Source organism: Cyprinus carpio, chromosome A20, assembly GCF_018340385.1.
Source record: "Cyprinus carpio isolate SPL01 chromosome A20, ASM1834038v1, whole genome shotgun sequence".
In the NCBI taxonomy this organism is placed as follows: Eukaryota; Metazoa; Chordata; class Actinopteri; order Cypriniformes; family Cyprinidae; genus Cyprinus; species Cyprinus carpio.
In genome coordinates, this window is record NC_056591.1 from 9,318,418 (window position 1) to 9,327,873 (window position 9,456).

Below are 9,456 nucleotides of genomic sequence, written 5' to 3' on the forward strand. Positions count from 1 at the left end.
TCAACGGCGAGAGACTGAGGAAAGAAGAGTAGGTCTAATTAAAAGGTTTCCTTCACAAAGTGCGTATAAGAACAAAAAGGTGCTTCCTCAGTGTTGTGGACCCGGACACACTGCTAAGCACGTAGTTTCCTGTTTCTTATTTATATTGGCTTTCCTAATAGTGCTGGTTCTGCCACTGGAAAAACACTTAGAGAGAAAACTATCACACTGAATAATTACCTTGAGAACATAACATTTGGATTGACAGTGCAGTGGAATAAGTAATAAAATCTAGCCAAGAAACATTTCCTATATGCCATAAAATATTTAATAGAAAACCTTAAATTGGCACAAAAAGAAATATAATGGAAAGGTTTGCTTCAGAAACAATGGGAAATACTAATTTTCTGTTTGAAAAAAAAAGAAAAAAAAAAGGTAATAATATATATTATATATATATATATTTGGCAATAAGAGTACTTTTTAATTAAGAATTATTTCTTATATCTCTGTTTTGATTTTATTTTCAATGCATGTACAAAAAAAACTTTGAATGTGTTAGGCCTCTATTTAGGACATAAATTGAAATAATTATATAACATACACTACTGTTCAAAAGTGTGTGGTTAGGATTTTTTAAAAACATTTTTTCAATAAGTCTCTCTTGTTTAAACAAAAATGCATTTCATTTAATTAAAAAAAACAGTGAAAAGCTTCAGACATCATTCTAATATGCTGATATGAAAAACAATTAAACCAGTTGATTAAATGCTTAATATTTAGTGGAAATCATAACATACTTCTTTTCAGGATTATTTGATGAATAGATAGTTCAAAGGAACAGCATTTTTTGAAATATATTTTTCTAACAAAGTAAAAATCTTTATCGTCAATTTCGGGTCAATTTAATGGGTCATTGCTCACTAAAACTATTAATTAAAAAAAAAAAAAAAGACTTCTCAAACTTTTGAACGGCTATGTACATTAGTTAATATATTAGTACAAATTTCTGCATGTATAACTAGTGTTTATGCATGTGTGCACACTGACCTCCCCAGGAACTGCACCTCTCCCCTGTGTGTGGATGGGGGATAGATTTGTATTTCCCAATATCGACTTCTGCTGGCCTGGTCACATTGAAACCTGCGTAATGAACCCTTAAACAATGAAACCCACCCACACACACATTTGTGTTACACATACATCTATTGGTTTTATGGTAAACATACTTCAGTCACACACCGCATCATGGTGAAGCAACAACTGTTCGTTTTACAAAAGTAACTAGATAGTTATGAAATACTTGTTACGCTGATCTTAGGATACACAACATACTACTAATTAAACATAACTGACCTGTTCCAGAGTTCATCGTCCTCTCCTCCCCAGCCCCAGAATGCATTAGGAAAGCCATTGATCTTGAGGAACTGTTTGACAGTAAGTCCACTGACTCCACCAAAAAACTCATTATAGGGAAGACTGAAAACACAAACACTCAACACTTAGCAAACTAAACTACAAATATGCCATCATTAAAAATAAAAAAAAATAATAATAAATAATATAATATATATATAATATATATATATATATATATATATATATATATAATATATATAATAATATATATATATATATATAATAACAACAATAATAATAATAATAAATAAAAATAAAAAAACAAGGAAGGGGGGAAATAAAAAAGCAAAAAAAAAAAAAAAAAAAAAAAAAAAAACCCTTACCATCAGGAATCACTTGAAAGCAATAGGCAACAAAAGAAAGTCTTTTAATAGTACAGACTGTCAGACTACTTCATAAGGAGATAAGGAGGAACAGCACACATTTACTTCCTTGCAGTTTGTGCAAAGCAGTTTTGGTTTCTTCAACCAGAAATGAACAACCGGTCCTTTCAAACTCAACCAGAGCAAAGCTGCACCACTGGGTCTTCAATCAGTCCTTGGTCACATGCAAAATAAGGGAAATTCCTCCAACTACCTCAAACACGTTTGAGAAGCAATCAGAGCTGTGTTTAAAATTTATTGCACTAATGATATAAAGTGCATAACAAATAGCCCTAAAATCTGCATGTGGCCCTAAACGCCTTCAGTGCTAAAAAAAAAAAAAAGTGCCAAAAAAAAAAAAAAAAAAAAAAAAAAAAAAAAAAAAATTATGAAACCCACCTAAAAATTTCCTTTATGTGATACGCTGTTACAATACAGCAGAACGTGACCTTAAGGAACTGCAGGACTCTGAAGTTAGGTTTCTTAAAACCCATCAAAATGGTTTAGACAGATATTATGGATTGGATGAATGAGGAAAAGGAAAATGTTTCAACATTTCTTTGAAATGTAAAAAAGAAAAAGTCTCATATGGTATGAAAGGATGACCAAACAAGCTTAATGTCTGGCCACACTCTTTTTCTTTGGGAAACACAACAGCCAAATTAAAAGCACATTCAAATCAATGCAAATTTACACTGAATATTCAACAGCACAAGGGTAGCATGGTTGTAGTTTTGTCTTAACTAAGTCTATTTATTTTTGCAAGCAACAACATCGTTCATAAGTTCATGTCAGACTAAGAGGAAAAACAACACCACGAAAATCACACTGTAGGTTAAACTGAGGAAACTCTATTTTAACACAATATTTGCTGGCATTAAAGGTTTTTCAAGAGGTTTTTGAAATGTATGCTGGGTTTGGTTGAATGAATTTGAAATTTACTTATTTTTTCTCTCTTTGGTTCAGTGAATAGGTTCATTTTAGATTAAACTAGAAAGATAGTAACTCACAAACACTCCAACCAACTAACTAAACACAAACACTGGTTACATACATTAAGATCTGGAAGGGTCTACAGGTGGTGGATAACATCATAACAGCTTATACACTCACACACACAACCTAAACACGGCAATGTGTGCTCTATAACACTAGACTCCTTTAAAACACAAGCCTCAAACTGTTTAAAATATGCATTTTGAAAACAAACTGAACTCAACTTAGCTGCATTCAAAATCTGGAACACCAAGAGCTGGGCAATAAGGAAAATAAACAAAACAATCAGAAAAATGACAAAAAGGGAGGGTAAATTAATGAAATAAAGAGAGCGCTTTCTGCATCAGTGCTTTCTGATAACTTACATGTACATGTACTTGTCAAGCTTGGCGGCGAAGTGTCGAGAGGCATCTGACCACAACCGTAATAATTACGGTCGTTTTCTGGGATGTGATCGACGTCGTGAAACACCACACAGTCCCAGTCCAGGTCTTTCATGGCCTCTTTAAAGCCCACGTTAAACAGCATGGCACGGTTAAATGGCTGAGTACCCGTCTGCAAGCACATAAACACATGATTGAAAAAAAATATGATTGTTGATTGATTTTCTCAATCATTGGTACATGATACTGGCACTCTTGAGGTCAAATACAAACTACTGAAGTAGACCATCAGTGGATGGCGGTATCGCATCAAACCAGTGTATGTGGCACACCTGTTCAATGACATAAAAGGCAAACTGCAAGCGTTGGCGTTGGAGCATAGGGGCGAGGTGCTGAAAGAGAATGGGAAGATGCTCATGACGATTCCTAAAGGGGATTAAAATGGCCACCTGAAAGAGAGCAAGAGAGAAAACCACAAACCCGGTCATGCTGATGTCCTGAATGAGCTTTTTGTTTTATATATGTAGGGTCTAACCGTGACTGTGACACACCTTCCAGCGTGGTTTGCAATCTTTGGGCTTCCAGTGGCCTCCAAATCGAACGTCCAGATTTTTGAGCCTCAGTTCGCTTTCCTCCATAGGAACCTCCGTCATGTTCACTTCCATCTGACCCTCTGCAAGGAAATACATCAGCAAGGAACTAAGCAAAAACAGGCGCTACTAGCACAGATTGAGAATAACATTTATTTTGCAAAGCTGAAAAAGCTCCACATAAGTAAACCTCTTTTTTTTTTTTTGCATGAAAAGTGTGAAGACCAGACAAAAAAAAAAAAAAAAAAAAGCTTTTTGACACCCAATACGATGGGTGTGCCTCACACAGAGATGCATGAGATACAAAGCATTTTAAACCTGAGAAGTCTAGATTAAGCTAATTGGATAGAGAGATTTTAGAAAGCCAACATGCAACAAACAAAGGTCGTTTTATGTTGCCTTTTAAGACTCTTTAGAATGCCTTCTTTTGGCAAAAATGGGCATCAGATTTATCCTTCACAGGAAAGGCAATATCATAATGCACTGCACCAAGTTTAGCGGAAAAAATAAAATTAACAGCGAGTGAAATAAGAAAAATGCCTAGACATATGACATTTATCATCATGTGACCTACAAACGTCAGTTGCGGCGCTTCACTGACATTTACAACTTCTCTCCTGTGGCCTCATGGGATATTAAAGTGTTCACTGGATGCACACTTCAAAATCTCACCAGAAACGAGTACTTTTTGTAAACTCTTTCTGAAGACAGGCTAGTCTTTTCGCATACTGTTTGTATCTACTATATAGTAGGAAAGCACGCAATTTTAGAGCCAAAAAATAGTTTATTTAAAGCAAACTAGTCTACCCAGAATTCGTGCCCTTTAGCATATATGTACACTTATTTGAGTTTTGCATAATTAGCTTAACAACACCAAACTAATATTCAAAGAATTTCTGAGTCAAATAAACAAACGCATTGTTTAACTTACTCATAGAAGGTAACCTTTCGGGACAGGGCAGGTTTGAGCGTATGTGAAGTTTTCAGGGAGGTATGTGGTTGGCTGAGCGATATACTCGCTAGAGTTATTTCCATCTGGATAATCTGTTACAACAAAGACAGACAGATATACATTAAAGTCAATGTGAATTGCTATTCCCAGTTTATTTTCATAGTGTGAATTATTTTTCAGTGAAATGGTATTCGATGAGAAAAAAAATATGAGATGGCACTTGATTTTATCCATTGGGAATTGATTGAACGGTGATAAAAAAAAAAGAATGAAGCCAGACTGAATGAGAGTGTCTAAATAGCTCTTTGGCTATTGGTTAAGATCATTTATCAGACTGTACAGTCTATGACACCAGAGAATTTTTTATTTTAGAAGTTATTACGTTTATTTATTTTTTGCAGTGGAACAACATTGATGAATAGTTCACAAGGAGACCAGGGATATTCATTAAGTGAGAAAATAAGGTCAAATTGATTTCACGTTTACTTTGAAGCCAAGAACCAGGAACTATTAAGCCGAAAGTGCACTTCCCTTCCCGGCTCATTAACAGTCAGCATGGTGTAATTTGTGTCATGATTTTCATTGATTTTTGTATCCGTGTGGACATTAGTGCTCTCAAAAACAATGTTCCACTTAGTAGTGTGCATCCACACTTACAGTTAATAGTGTACACTTTGAAAAACTTGCACGCTCAACGGTGTGCTACATAAAGTGGAAATTTAAGTATACTCGGGCCTTTGCAATAGTGTTTAGTTCAAAGATCAGTCTGGTCAATGTTAAGATGAAGAGACGTTCACTCTTACCTGTGCCGTTAAGAGTACTGTTCTTATTGGTGTATAGCCTGATCATGTGACCAATGGTTCGCACATTGTCTCGCAACATGATACCCTGAGCCTGTACCATAAAGAAATATGTGTTGACTGAAACAAAGAAAGAGAGAGGTGTAATGAATTTCCCAAATGACGCAAAGATGAAACAAAACAGAGGTTAGCAGTACATAATCAAATATGTAATAATCATAACAGGAATATGCAATTTTGCACACTGTTAAACAACTGTTACTGCACAGACAAATTGAATGCTTTTGTTTTGAGTCTCTTCCTCTCACAGAAAAGCTCCTAAGAGCAGCATTTTGAGAAAATGGCAAATGTTGAACCTACAAGCTCCTATCATTGTAAGCATCAATGGCTGCCTCTGGTTTAGTCTCGGTTCTTGTCAGTGTAATGCAGTTTTAATGGAACTAATACACAGAGGTTGTGTCAGCATTCCTGAATCCATATATGAGGAGAAATGAACCGAGATCAGCAGAATGCCTACTGCTGAATTTCAACTATAGGTTTGAAGTGAAGTCTGTACCGAGCTTCATATCCTCAGAAGGGAAAAACTATATAAGTACATAAGTGTAAACCCATGACATCTGTGTAAAGATCTAAATGAGAAAACAATATTTCGGTTACTGCATAAAAAGGAAAAGCTTTACACATATATGCATGGGTAACAAGGTATAACAATGTTATAAATCTGTTGTTCTCGCATAAAAATTCTAGTGATAGACAATGCATTAGACGGCATTTGAACATGTTCACATTATCAGTATAACTGTATACTACCAATTAACTGAAATGCGAGTGTAAATGTCCAGTCTTCTAAAATTTTTACATTTTAGAGTGATTTTTTGCAAAAATATTGTGTGAAATTAAAATTCTGCATTTATCCTATATAAATTGTATTTTGGATTTAAATAAAATTAAATAAATGTATATATCAAAAGTGGCCAAAAGTATATCCACACCCATTTTTTTGCTGGTTTACCACTTCATTTCAAACCCTTAAGCATTAATAAGGACTTTCCTCTTTTTGCTTCTGTAACAGTTTCTACTATTCTGCGAAGATGTTGAAATGTGGATGGAGGGATTTGTTCTCTTTCTGAAAGGTCATACATGGGGTCTAGCTTTAAGCTCCAATTCATCCCAAATGTGATTCAGTGGGATTGAGGCCTGGACTTTGAGTTCATATACATTTATAAACGATTTCTTTATGTACCTCACTTGCATAAGAGCATCCTCACGCTCAAAACGAAAATGGCTCAATCCACTACAAATGGATGAAAGAAATTGTGAATTATAACAGTGTCTACATGTAGTGTCTACACATCGCATTGATATACTGCAAAACACTAGTATGTTCTAAATAAAAAAATCTAATAAATAGTCTAGAAATGAAAAAAAAAAAAAAAAGGTTTATTTTGTGGTCATATCTATAAAACGTTAGCTTTGCTGTGTGGAAACTGCAGCACATCAAGAAGATTCCCAAATTAACTCCAAGCCTATGGAAAAAAAAAAAAACACATTGGTTCTTCCTAACTGCCCGGAGCTCTTCACACATTAGACACAGTCCAGTGAAGGCCGGTCAAACAACGGTGAGGAAAAAACATTACCTTTCTTGGGCACTGATTATACAAACACAGCAAGAGCTATTAAACAGGACTCGGCTGTGTCGTGGGTCCCTCTCTTTTTCAGTGATCATTTTCCAGGACATTTTTAATTTAATTACAGAGACAAAAAAAGACAAGGATCATGCCCTAAAGCAATATATTCCTCTCTCCAGAAGTCTTTAAAAAGATAGCCTACAGTTTATGGCTACAACTTAACCAACAAAATCAGCTCTTTAATATGAGCTCTTAATTATACATTACAACAACAAATGATTTTCAGAACCAATTCCAATACCTTACTTCTTCGAACTTCTCTTCTTCTGTTTAACACTTTGAAGTAATGCCAAATAAACCTTATTACTTTATACAGTATGTTTTTTTTTTTTTTTTTTTTTTTTGTCAACATTTGTGCTTTAGTATGTTAGTCAACATAACATCTAAGTACTGGGTTCTAATTTTAGTACTGCATTATTTGATATAACATTTAAAGGTAATATATTATAAATGAACTAAATAGCAACTTTATCATTACAAATGTGTCATTATATTTAAACACGACATACAAGGTTTAAATGACATTAAAATACATTTTACCTTACTATAAATGCTTTACTGTATTCAGCAGTACACTTCAACCATATTTAAAAGACAAATAAGAAAACTAATATATATATATATATATATATATATATATATATATATATATATATATATATATATATATATATATATATACATATATATATAAGCTGAGTTAAACTAACTGCCTTCAATATAAAGTTAACTATAATAATTTAAATTGAATAGTAAATAGCGTGCAATTATGTGCCAAAAAACATCACATTCAGTTCTTAAGTATATTATTTAGGTAATAAAACTCTTTTGTAGAAAGTATGGTTTTCTCAAGGGTGAAATGTAAGCTAGAATAGTATTTGTATTAAAAATATTGCATATAAATGATATACTTCATTTTTATTAGATTTGGGACACCAGTTATTCTGATTTATAAATGCATGTAGGTTGGTATGTTACTCAACAAATACCACTTCGCTTTATAGAAACCATAGCGGTGTACTATGTTCATACGACACATAGCAGAAACTGTGGTAAACAAAGCTGAAGGAGAAATAAACGTGCTGTAGTAACTGGGGTTTATGTTAAGTTATATGGCAAGATACAACTGAGATTCATATCAGCACTTTAACAGCCCATAATTACCTCAAATATACAAACTTAGACAAAATAGTTGTCGGCCAAGGAAGGTTTAAACCAAGCAAGAAACCACTGAATGTTGTCAAAGGCCAACTCTGATTTAATTGTGGGCTCTAAATCAGACGCGTGTAGCATTTCTGACCCTCACAGTATACTGGCTGGTTTAGTTAGACAGCTGACCGGGTTTTTAAACCTATCACTAGTACTTGTTTGAGAGGTGATGGTCGGTATCTGGAGTCAGTGATGAATGAAACACGATTAACGCGCGTTTAATCGCATCACTCCCACGCGCGACACACGCGTTATCAGAGGCGCTTAACGTTACCTATTCCGGGAGCCACATAGATGAAGTAGAGGCAGGTCGTGGACATGGAGAAGAAGAAGATGAAGGCCATTAAGGAGCGGTTGGACAACCGCATCAGCCGCCTCCACTTCCACATTTTATCTCGGGTACTAGCTATCCGTCACTCCCATAAAAACACGCAGATCGGAGAAAAGAGAAGCTGTGTGGCTCGGTGAAACGGACATCCGTGGGAACTGCGGCGCTAAATCAGGGTGCTGGTAAAGTCCGCATCGTTCATTCAGCTGGATGCAAGGCCGCAGTGCTCGCTCTCGCTCTCAACAAAGTCAAGAAATTTCCAGATCAAAAAAATAAATAAATAATACACCGTGCTACATCAAACGGCGTCCGGGCTCGGGTTGCGGTCTACGCGATGCATTTTGTTCGGTGCTGCTGCTGGTTTAGTGTTCCGGTATGTTTCTAGGGAGCGCAGACACGCCTGATGATGTTGATGTTTGGAAATGATGAAGGGAGTGAAAGTGGTGGTGGTGCGGGACCTGCCCTTCCTCCCTCTTCCCCCTCTCTGTGGAAAATCCCCCCGCGCTCCAGCGATCGGTCCTCCGACACGGCTGCGTGAAAAGGCGCACGACCCGCAGAGGAAGCCGTTGTGTCCGGGATCGGGGTAGGAGAGACGAGCGAAACGTGACGGGACTCGACCGGGACTCCTTCGATTTCGGTTCTGCTGTCGGTGCAGGTGCAGACACCGTTTCCGGTAGGCGTAACCTACAAAATGGCTTCCGGTGAGCGGCGTCGTCATGGTGCACGCTTGAGGGGTGTTTTCAAAATACA

At 36.0% G+C, this 9,456-nt stretch overlaps 1 pseudogene; it reads right to left on the reverse strand.

The window, feature by feature from the left end:
- LOC122148903 lies at positions 1–9,456 on the reverse strand (annotated as a pseudogene).